Below are 10,000 nucleotides of genomic sequence, written 5' to 3' on the forward strand. Positions count from 1 at the left end.
CGGTGTCCCCGGTGTCCCCAGGTCCCCAGTCCCCAGTGCCCCGTCCGCGGCCGTCGCTGAGCGGTGAAATGCGCACCAGGAGGATCGGGTTCGTCATCGTGTCCCCGCCGCCCTGCTGCTCCCGATCCCGATCCCGATGCGGCCCGCTCACTCGACTGCCCGTTGTCGGGCGCCACCTGCCGGTCGGTCGCTTTTTATACGGGCCAAAGAGGTCGACCAGATGGCTGGGCCGGCCTAGGTGGGCGGGGCCAACCTCTGAGTGACGGAGGTATTCGAGTGGGAGCAAGGAGGGCAGGGGATTCTAGATCGTGGGCCGGAGGCCAGGGAGGGGGGCGAGGGATGGTAGCCACTCTAGTCTATTTTTGTTCTTTTTTAATGAACGCTTTTAAAATTGATTGATTGATTGATTGATTGATTGATTGATTGATTGATTGATTCACTCACTCACTCACTCACTCACTCACTCCATTCATTCATTCATTCATTCAATTCCGTGCAGTGGAAGGATGGAGACCTAACCTAACCACTAGACCGCCAGGGAAGCCCTTAGCCACGCTAGCCCTCATCCATGTTTTTCAGGATCATTGAGAATCATTCATCTGACGGGATGGACTGGAGAGATCTTGTCCACGCATACAGGAGAGATCCATTGGAGGTTCCAGAACTTGGGTCTCTTGGCAAGGGCGTATCATGTTTAACATGGAAAGGACTATGCCAACGGTGGTCTCAGAATGAATGGAGTGTGCAAAGAGGTAGAAAGAGAGGTTCCCGACTTGGGGGGGGGGGTGCGGGGAGGGGGGAAAGCCCCAACCACGTCGCCTCGTCCTCCATCCATCCCGATCAGGGTCACGGGCAGAACACAAGGGGCGGCTTCCCTCACTGGGGGCCCCGAACTTAGAAAACTCTCATCTCTGCAAAAAGACAAGCAGTGCTGGCTGGGGCTGGCACATTCTCTTCTTCTCATGGGACTGATGTTGATCTCCATAGCTCAGAAAACACGTGCGAACACTCAGAAGATACCCAAGCACTGTGTCCTTCCTTTACCTGGCTCCCTGTCGCTCACTCTCCGCCTCTGTCTCTGTCTCTGCCACTCGCTGTCTCTTTCTTTCTCCCGGTCTCTCTCTCTCTCTCTCTCTCTCTCTCTCTCTCTCTCTCTCTCTCTCTCTCTCTCTCTCGCTCTCGCTCTCGCTCTCGCTCTCGCTCTCGCTCTCTTGCTCTCTCTCTCTCTCTCTCTCTCTCTCTCTCTCTCGCGCTCTCTCTCTCTCTCTCTCTCTCTCGCGCTCGCTCTCGCTCTCGCGCTCGCTCTCTCGCGCTCGCGCTCGCTCTCGCGCTCTCCCCCACCCCTGCTCTTCCTCCCCCACTTTATCCCTTTCTTCCCGCCTCCTCTCTTTCTTTCTCTCTGTCTCCCTCTCTGTCTCTCTGTCTCTCTTCTCTCTCTGTCTCTGTCTCTCTGTCTCTGTCTCTCTCCACCCCCCCCGTCTCTCCCTCCCTGTCCCTCCCTGTCTCTCCCTCCCTGTCTCTCCCTCCCTGTCTCTCCCTCCCTCCCTCCCTCCCTCTCTCTTTTTCCTCTCTCTCCCTCTCCTGGCCTCTCCTCCACTTTCTCCCTTCCTCGTTTTCTGTCTCCCTCTCCCTCACCCATCCCCACTCCCCCCCATCCCCGGTCATGGGGCATCCTCATTTTCCATGAGAACTCATGGATTTGGAAGGGATGTTGGACTGATGTTCGCGTGCTACCGGATCCCACTCCCACAGGGATAGCTGCTGCACTGCCTTTGGCAGGCCATGGTGGGTGGGGGTGGTGTCTCTTCTTCTGTATCGGTAGAAATGATTTGAAGAGGAGGCAGGATGGGCATAGGTCCACTGCCTCACACCAAGGCCCTTTGGGAGCATTTCAGTGAATCGGGACAGAACATGTTTCTCCGTGCGGGGAGGGAACCGGAATAGGGCACCCCGAAATGGACCGCTTTGGCACACAGATGAGTTCGAATTGAAGGCGCTTCAGAAACGACGGGTGGGCGACGAGGACGCTCTGCCGCTCTGCCTCTCCCTCTTCTTCCTGACCTGAAAGGAGGACCAAGATCTTCCTCGAGAAGAAGCTCAAGCTCAGAGCCCGCCCTTTCGAGTGACTCCTGGCTTGGGCTTCTCCTGCGTGGGGGTCACGGTGCACGCGTTCCTCAGCCGTGGGTCGCTCTCTTCTCGAGCTGTCTTTTGGGGACAGGGGCCTCTCAGGCAAGAACTCAGAAGGATCGTCGAGGGAACGTCGTTTTTCCTCTCCCACGACTGATGAATGCAGACAGACACACAGGAATCTCGCCCCCCGCTTCCACCCCCGCCCCCCACCCCCCACCCCAAGTGAGAGGAGTCGCCGGACATCCTTGGGGTCACACACAGCCAGCCTCCGTGGCTCTTCTATGTTGCCAGGCTCCCTGGCCTTCACTGCCCCCGCACACCCCCCGTGAAGTTGCATCATCGTTCATAGTGTAAATGCTGTGAGAAGATAAGCTTTTCAAAATAAAATTCTCCCTGTCTTTCCTTCCCAAGAACACCATGAACACCTACTGTCATGTGCAGTGCTTATGGACCCACCTGGAGCAGAGGACCCTCTCCGACAGACACCCTCCCCACCCCACCCCACCCCACCCCACCCCACCCCCAGGAACTCACTTGCTCCGAGTCATCGAGGAGAGGGTGTCTGGTTCCGTGTCTTAAATGGGTGGGCCAATGACACGTCATCTCCTAGTAAGCCATCGGGTTCACCGGTTCGGGTTCGGGTTCGGTGGCATGAAGTACATTTACGTCCTCCTTGAGTTTGACTTTGAAAGTCTTGGGGCCCTGAGTAGGCCGCCCCCAAACGTGCCTCCGTGGCATAGAGAAGTTTTGGAATTAGACTGACAACACCACGAGAGGGACGCTCTGACTCTCTTTTACTTCTCCCCTCTGAAATCAGGAAGAAAATCTCTCACGTGAAAGGGGAGGGGGGCGGGAGGTGTAGACACCATGACGAACTGAACCGCCCTCATGTCTCATGAAATGTTCACGAATCATCTAAGTAGGACTGCTCCTAACGAATAGAGGGCATAGATGTTAACGAGATAAGAATGTTTAAGGGGAACTCTCCCCCCAATGATTGTTTTCCATAGGCCGACTTCAAGACTTTCCAACATCTCTGGTCATCTCTAGGCTTAGAGGTTGGCTAAGTGCCATTGGCAGGGTGAAATCTCAGCGAGTGTCTACATCACCTCCACATAAGATAAAATACTGAAATGTTCATGGCTCCACAAGTCTAAGGGTCTCCCTGCTTTGGACCTCTTACGGAGGAGAGACTGAGCATGTTTGGTTCCATGCCTAGATAGATCTTGTGCTTTAGGGAAAGAGTGTACTCGGTAGGAGCCTAGACTTCTACAAAGTATTCCATATTCACACTGTTCACTGTGGTTGGCTTCCTTACTTTCACTGACTGACTGAAGAAAAAAAAAAAAAAAAAACAGACAGTGTCCAAGGACGAGGCATTCCAAAGAAGGAACGGAACGTGTGTGGTCCAAGCTACCTGATGTCGCCATCCTCATGGTAGGAAGAGGACTTTTTTGGGGGAGTGGGGAGGCAAAGTAGAAGATATGCAGATAATGTTTGGGGGAAGGAGAAAGAGATTTTAGTCCTAAAGGTGGTCACTTCTCAATGGAAAAGAAAGAAAACGAGGGACAGGCTAAAAATGGGCACAGACGATTGGAAAAGGTGTGTGAAGAAAATGGTCTTTGGAAAGGAATCGGATCCGTGGTCAGGACTGACTGGATAAGATGAGGATGGATTCAAAGACAGAAATGAGTTTTCGTATCAACGTGAAACAAGTGCAAAAATAGAATTTAGTTGTCTCTCTATGTTAAAAGGACAAGGTTTGGGTTTGGGTTTAGGGTTTGGGTTTTTCTTTCATCAGTCTGCTCTGTCCATCATGAGAGATTAGATTAGATTAGGAAAGGTTTCTTCCTTTATCTTTAAGGAGAGAAGGAAGGAAAGAAAGAAAGAGAGAGAGAGAGAGAGAGAGAGAGAGAGAGAAGGAAGGAAGGAAGGAAGGAAGGAAGGAAGGAAGGAAGAAAGGAAGGAAGGAAGGAAGGAAGGAAGGAAGGAAGGAAGGAAGGAAGGAAGGAAGGAAGGAAGGAAGGAAGGAAAAGGAAGCAAGAAAGAAAAGCTTATGCCTTGTCAAAAGTCATCACTTATTTTCTAGGTTGCCGTTATCAGGTCTCGGAGGACTCACATCAGCTTAGTCCTCTCGAGATTCAAAGAACCAGGTGTGGCTCGGAACTGAAGAAGAAGCTTCTCTCTCTGCCTAGCAAGTCTCTCCTTGGGATGTCGGTGACCTGGCTAGCGAAGCACTGTTTCACAGTGACCTATATCCGATTAAGTGCTTTACAACCTTTTGGATATTTTGGACACACTTGCCCCCCGGTTGAAGGACAGGTGAAGTCCTTTGGACTTAGAACGCACTTTGAGTTAGGATGCAGGAGGAGAGGGCCCTCGAAATAGCCCAAAAATGTGTTCTCTCTCCTGAGAAACGAGAGAGATGAAACTGAGTACGTTTCTTGGAGAGCTTCGATGACACGGGAAGCGTCGTCAAAGAGGAAGGAACAACGTGAAGTCTACTTTGGCTTGTGTCTGTACACCGATGTGTTCTAACTGTTCCAGACATGATGGGATGTTTCTTCCTGGAAGTCTTCTCTGCCCTGGCATAAAGGGTTGTCTGTCGTCGTCAAAATGGAGGCTCACACGAAAGGGACGGAACCCAGTATCAGGGAGGTGTTCTAACCGACGTTCACGCCAAGGCAGCAACAACAGCCTGTTGAAAGGTGGTGGGGGTGGCGGGGCACACGTGGATCGAGTCCATTCTGTCCTGTCAACAGCCGGTCGGGGCTATGGCAGACGGGAGACGGCGGCCCGGCCGGTTGGTTACTCCCTGGCCAACCTCCCCCCTCCCCCACCCCCACACTCCACCTTGCATTCCTTCACCCACCCATGGTGCCTTGAAGATGACCCCAATTGTACATAGACATTGGCGGGAAGATTTCTACAGTCTACCGGCAACGTCTGACCTGTCATGCTTGTAACCCTGGGGGGGGGGGGGGGTGGGGGGTGGGAACTATTTTTCTCTCTGGAAAGAAAACCTCCTCTCTCTGGACCCTCTGAACCCCAGCCACTGGACTTCATTCCACTGCCACTTAGTAGGGGTCATCCAAACATTCTTGTGGCCGTAGGTATGTCTTCCGTGTGGGTTGAAGTCTTCCCTCACTCACTGCAAGCCTGATGTCCTCACCGTGGCACAGAGACTGTTAAAAAAACAAAATGTGTTTGCCACTTGGGGTCTACCTTCCACAGCCTCCCCTGTGATCAGATCACGGCACCCGCTTCGCTGGGCAAATCCTACAATCCTTCACAGAAGCTCTTGCAAACTTTTTGGAACCGTCACTCGTCCAGTCACGCTCGATCATCAGGCAAGGTCGGCAGAACCGATGGAAAGACTGGACTCCAAGTAGAACAAGGATGACTTACACGGGATTGAATGAACTGATGAACAGGATGATAATGTGTATGACTACTTGTGTAAAGTAGGACGGATTGGGGAAGCGGGGGATAACTTAGGGGGTTGGGATGACCATGTACACATGACTGTACATAAAATCGGTAATCAACAAGCAAGCGCCTCCTACTATATAGCACAGGAAACTCTACTCAATACTTTGTAATAAACCTATGAGAGAAAAGAATGTGAAAAAAAAAAAAACCCTACGTAAAATACCTTTATATATATATATATATATATATATATATATATATATATATATATATATACATATATACATATACACACACACACGTATGTGGGTATATGTATATACATGTATGTATGTATATATATGTATATGTATATATGGAGGGGGGGAGAGAGAGAGAGAGAGAGAGACAGAGAGAGACAGAGACAGAGGCAGAGACACTGAGACAGAGAGAGACAGAGAGAAAGAAGAGACAGAGAGACAGAGGGATTAGGACTGATTCTTAAATCTTTTGTTTTCCAGGTACAAGGAAAAACAAAAACAAACCAACAAAACCCAATTTTCTTTTTTCTTTTTTCTTTTTTTTTATTTTTAAAGATGGACCTCCATTTGGTAACTTATACCTCTGTCAGCAGGATGGAATCACTGATCTTTTTCTCCCTACCTTCCTTAATTCAGAAACTCTCAGTGAGGCTTCTTATTTCCTTGGCAACCGAGTTATTTGCATACGTTACTTGGAGGCCAAAATTATGTTTCCATAAAACGGGGATACTCACTTGTGGATATGAAGTTCTGGAGCTACTCGTTTCCCTTAGGGTGTTGTTCTTAACCTGAAAACTGGACTGCATCCCGAAGTTTTTTGAGTTCCCTCCAATATCTGGCTACGACTCTCCCCATGAACGTTTGCCATTTTCTCCCACCCTTTTGACTTGGCCTCACTGAGAACTAAAATGGCCCTTTGCCTGAAGCTCTGCAAACGGAAGCTAGAGAACTTGACGAAACGGCCACAACGGCTCCTATGGAAACAATCCTCGTGCCTGTTTCTTTGAGAGCCACTCCGAAATTTGAACCAAACACCCGACGACATCATCAGAGGTGTTGCAGACTTCTAAAGTTGCTTCGACCCTGACATCTAGAAATCTCCTTCACTCACTCACTCACTCACTCACTCACTCACACACACACACACACACACACACATCCCTACACACACGAGTCACCAGCTCAGCTTTAATATGTTCCAAGGAACTTTCAGAGGAGGGAACTCTTGGGCTCCAGAGTAGGCCGCCCCAAAATCTGCCTCCATGCTCTATTGATTATTTTGAATTCAAGTGACTTAAGAACCGGCCAGCACAAGAGGGACACACTGGCCCGCCTTTCTGTCCTCCTGCGGAGGAAGATCTCAAGTGAAGACATCTGCTTCCATGCATGTCCATGATTCTCAAATGGTGTAGTGGGGTTTCCTGGGTTAGGAAAAGGAGGGGACATCTTTTGCCTGGAAAAAAAGGCCTGTTTCTCACACAACCTCCTCCCATCCCTTACCTCTCTCCCTCCTTCCCTCCCTGCAGTTTGGAGGGGACAGCCTAAGGGTGGGGAAATTGGGGAAAGAAAAAAGACAAAGCCATTCATTAAAGAGAAGCTCGAGGCAAAGTCAAAGGCTCCGACTTGACCGGAGAGCTTTCTGCATTTGAATGGAGCGATTGAACGAGGCCCTGCCGAATGAATCGTCCGGACCTCCCCTCCCCTCCCCCGCTCCTGGCAAAGGTCAGTCCAGGGGACTTAGGAAGGAGCTCTGGAGAAGGAACGGGGGTGGGGGTGGGGGTGGGGGCGGGACCAACAGACAATAGCCGCTGCCTGCCTGCCTGCCTGCCTGCCTGCCGGGCTGAGGCCTGAGGCCTGAGGCCTGAGGCCTGAGGGTCACCACGCTGGCTCTTGCAACACAATCCCTTCCAGGAAACTGCTGTGATGACTGTTTGGCAGTGAAGGATCAACTCTGAACTCTCTTGGCCTATTTCTGCAAAAGGCCCGAGCCTCAGCTACGACAGATTCTCTGGGTTTCTTGGCACAGGGACTGACCCGCACCCTCCCGTCCTGTCAGATCCTCCTTTGTACACACGCCTCCACTCACTGGAAGGGTTCTTTGGCCTCGTCCAGAAAACGAACATACAAAAAGAAACCCACAAACAAGACTGAAATGATGTGTTGGTAGTTATGGGAAAGAAACCTGCTCCTCTCACACACCTGAGGGCAGGAAGCGAAGGCAGGTTCTCGGCCGGAGGGGGACGGGGTGAACCGAGGTCGGTCAGCGCCCCCCTCCCCCCGCTTCTCTCCCGGGTGACGTGGGCCCCCCTTCCCCGCCTCTCTCTGCGCCCCCCATCCCCACCCCGCCCTGGTTCTGATATTTCACTCGGGAAACTTCTCTAGGCCGGCCGAGATGCCAGCTTGCTGTCCTGCCGTTTCATGTCCATCTCTATCAGCCATGTCCAAAAGGCACGGGAAATCATGGACAGCAGATAGCGCACCCAGAGTTGTGTGTGTGTGTGTGTGTGTGTGTGTGTGTGTGTGTGTGTGTGTGTGTGTGTGTGTGTGTGTGTGTGTTTTGCTGGGGTTTCTGTCTGCGTGTGTGTTTGCTTTTGGTTTGGCTTTTTTTTTTTTTTTTCTTCGATAAACTCGCCCCATTTGGGAGTCGGGTGGAACACGGCGGGTGTCTCCTGGCCTGCCGCCCTAACAAACCCCAAAGAGACTCATTTTGGGGTCTCGGCCAGCCAGGTCCCCTTTCTTGGAATTCTGGTTTCATAAATCCGTCTCGTGTCCATGGAATTCTCAGGTCCAGCCATCGACCCTAAGGACGGGGAGGGAAGGTTTTGTCCCGGGGACATCTTCCTTCCTTGCCCGCCTCCTCGGGGTTCCGGACGCTTCGGTATGCTGACGTGCCGTGCCCTCCTCAGCTCCACCCCGACCCCCACCCCAACCCCCCAACCCCCCACCCCCCCGTTTTTGGGAACTCTGTGAACAGGGGTGGTGTTTTTCACAGCCAAACACACTCTCACCGTAAGACCCGGCCCTCGGAGGACTCCTTGCTATGAATGGACCCGAGGTGACGCGGGGAGTCGAACGGCTGAGGTCCACGCAGAAACCTGCACGCGGACCTTGACAGTGGCTGTTTTATTCCTCACTGCCAAGAACTCTCTCGGAGGTGACCGAGACATGTCTTTCAGGAGGTGAATGGACACGTACGTAGCCTGGGGACGAGCCGTAGGTAACATGCTTTCTCGGAAGAGAAAAACCATGGACGGGATGAACAGGTCAGCGGGGTGGTGGTGGATGGTGGATGAATAGGCGGAGGGCAGAGGACGTTTAAGGCAGGGAAACTCTCCAAAGTTAGGATCCTGATGGTATGAAAGCAAACGTTTTGCATAGGGCACTACCTGAGATGGGGTGAATCGAAGGGACCTACCTCTATGGGCCACCACCCCCTCCTCCCCACCATGAAAGCGCCCCAAGCAAGCCTGCTCTTTTTACCCCAGTTGAAGACCCTTGCTAAAGCCAGAAGGCAAAAAATGACCATGAGAAATCTGACCAGCCGTCGCTTGGGACAAGAGTGAGGCCAATGAATCCAGTGAAAAGTTGACAGAGGGGCCTGGGTCCCTCGGCTCGACCCCTTCACGGAGAAGCCAAAGCCTTTTACGCAGGGATGAGCTTTGACACACCTAGGTTTCTTCGGCCAGTGCGACGTTCATGAAACACGCTAAAGGAAAATGATCGATCGATGTGTTTGCCGTCTGCCTGAGCGCACGCGATACGAAATAGAAACCGGGGGAGGGGGTGTGTGCTGACGTTCGGGGTCTAATGGGAGAAACCTTGGAGGGTTTTTGCCCTTAGGGTGCCTTGGTCTGGGGTTGACTTGTGTGCGCTGAGAACGAGGGCCGTTATTGAAGACCCTGTGCAGATTTTGGACACCATGATCCATGGAACCCTGAAGTTTTGGAACCTAGAAATCTTTGGGTCTGCATTTGAGTTGGAAATCTTCTCCTTGACAGAAAGAAGCACACAGGAGGAGGAGGAGGAGGAGGAGGACGAGGACGAGGACGAGGACGAGGAGGACGAGGAGGACGAGGAGGACGAGGACGAGGACGAGGACGAGGACGAGGACGAGGACGAGGAGGAGGACGACGAGGAGGAGGACGAGGACGGGGACGAGGTGGAGGAGGAGGACGAGGAGGACGAGGAGGACGAGGAGGGGAAATGGAACTGCATGATGAGCAGATCAGCTTTTCGATGTCAGCAAGGCACCCGCCGCCCAGTTCTCTGGGTGAACTGTCTTGATCTTGCACATCTCTACCGCCTCCGAAATGTGAACACAGCCTGCGATGGCCTGACTGAGACTAAGGCCAGTGGACTGGATGAGGTAGACCCTGAAACCAAAGGGAAGGAAAAAAAAAAAAAAGAAAGAAAGAAAA

Source organism: Pseudorca crassidens, unplaced genomic scaffold (genome assembly GCF_039906515.1).
Source record: "Pseudorca crassidens isolate mPseCra1 unplaced genomic scaffold, mPseCra1.hap1 Scaffold_135, whole genome shotgun sequence".
NCBI classification, from domain to species: domain Eukaryota; kingdom Metazoa; phylum Chordata; class Mammalia; order Artiodactyla; family Delphinidae; genus Pseudorca; species Pseudorca crassidens.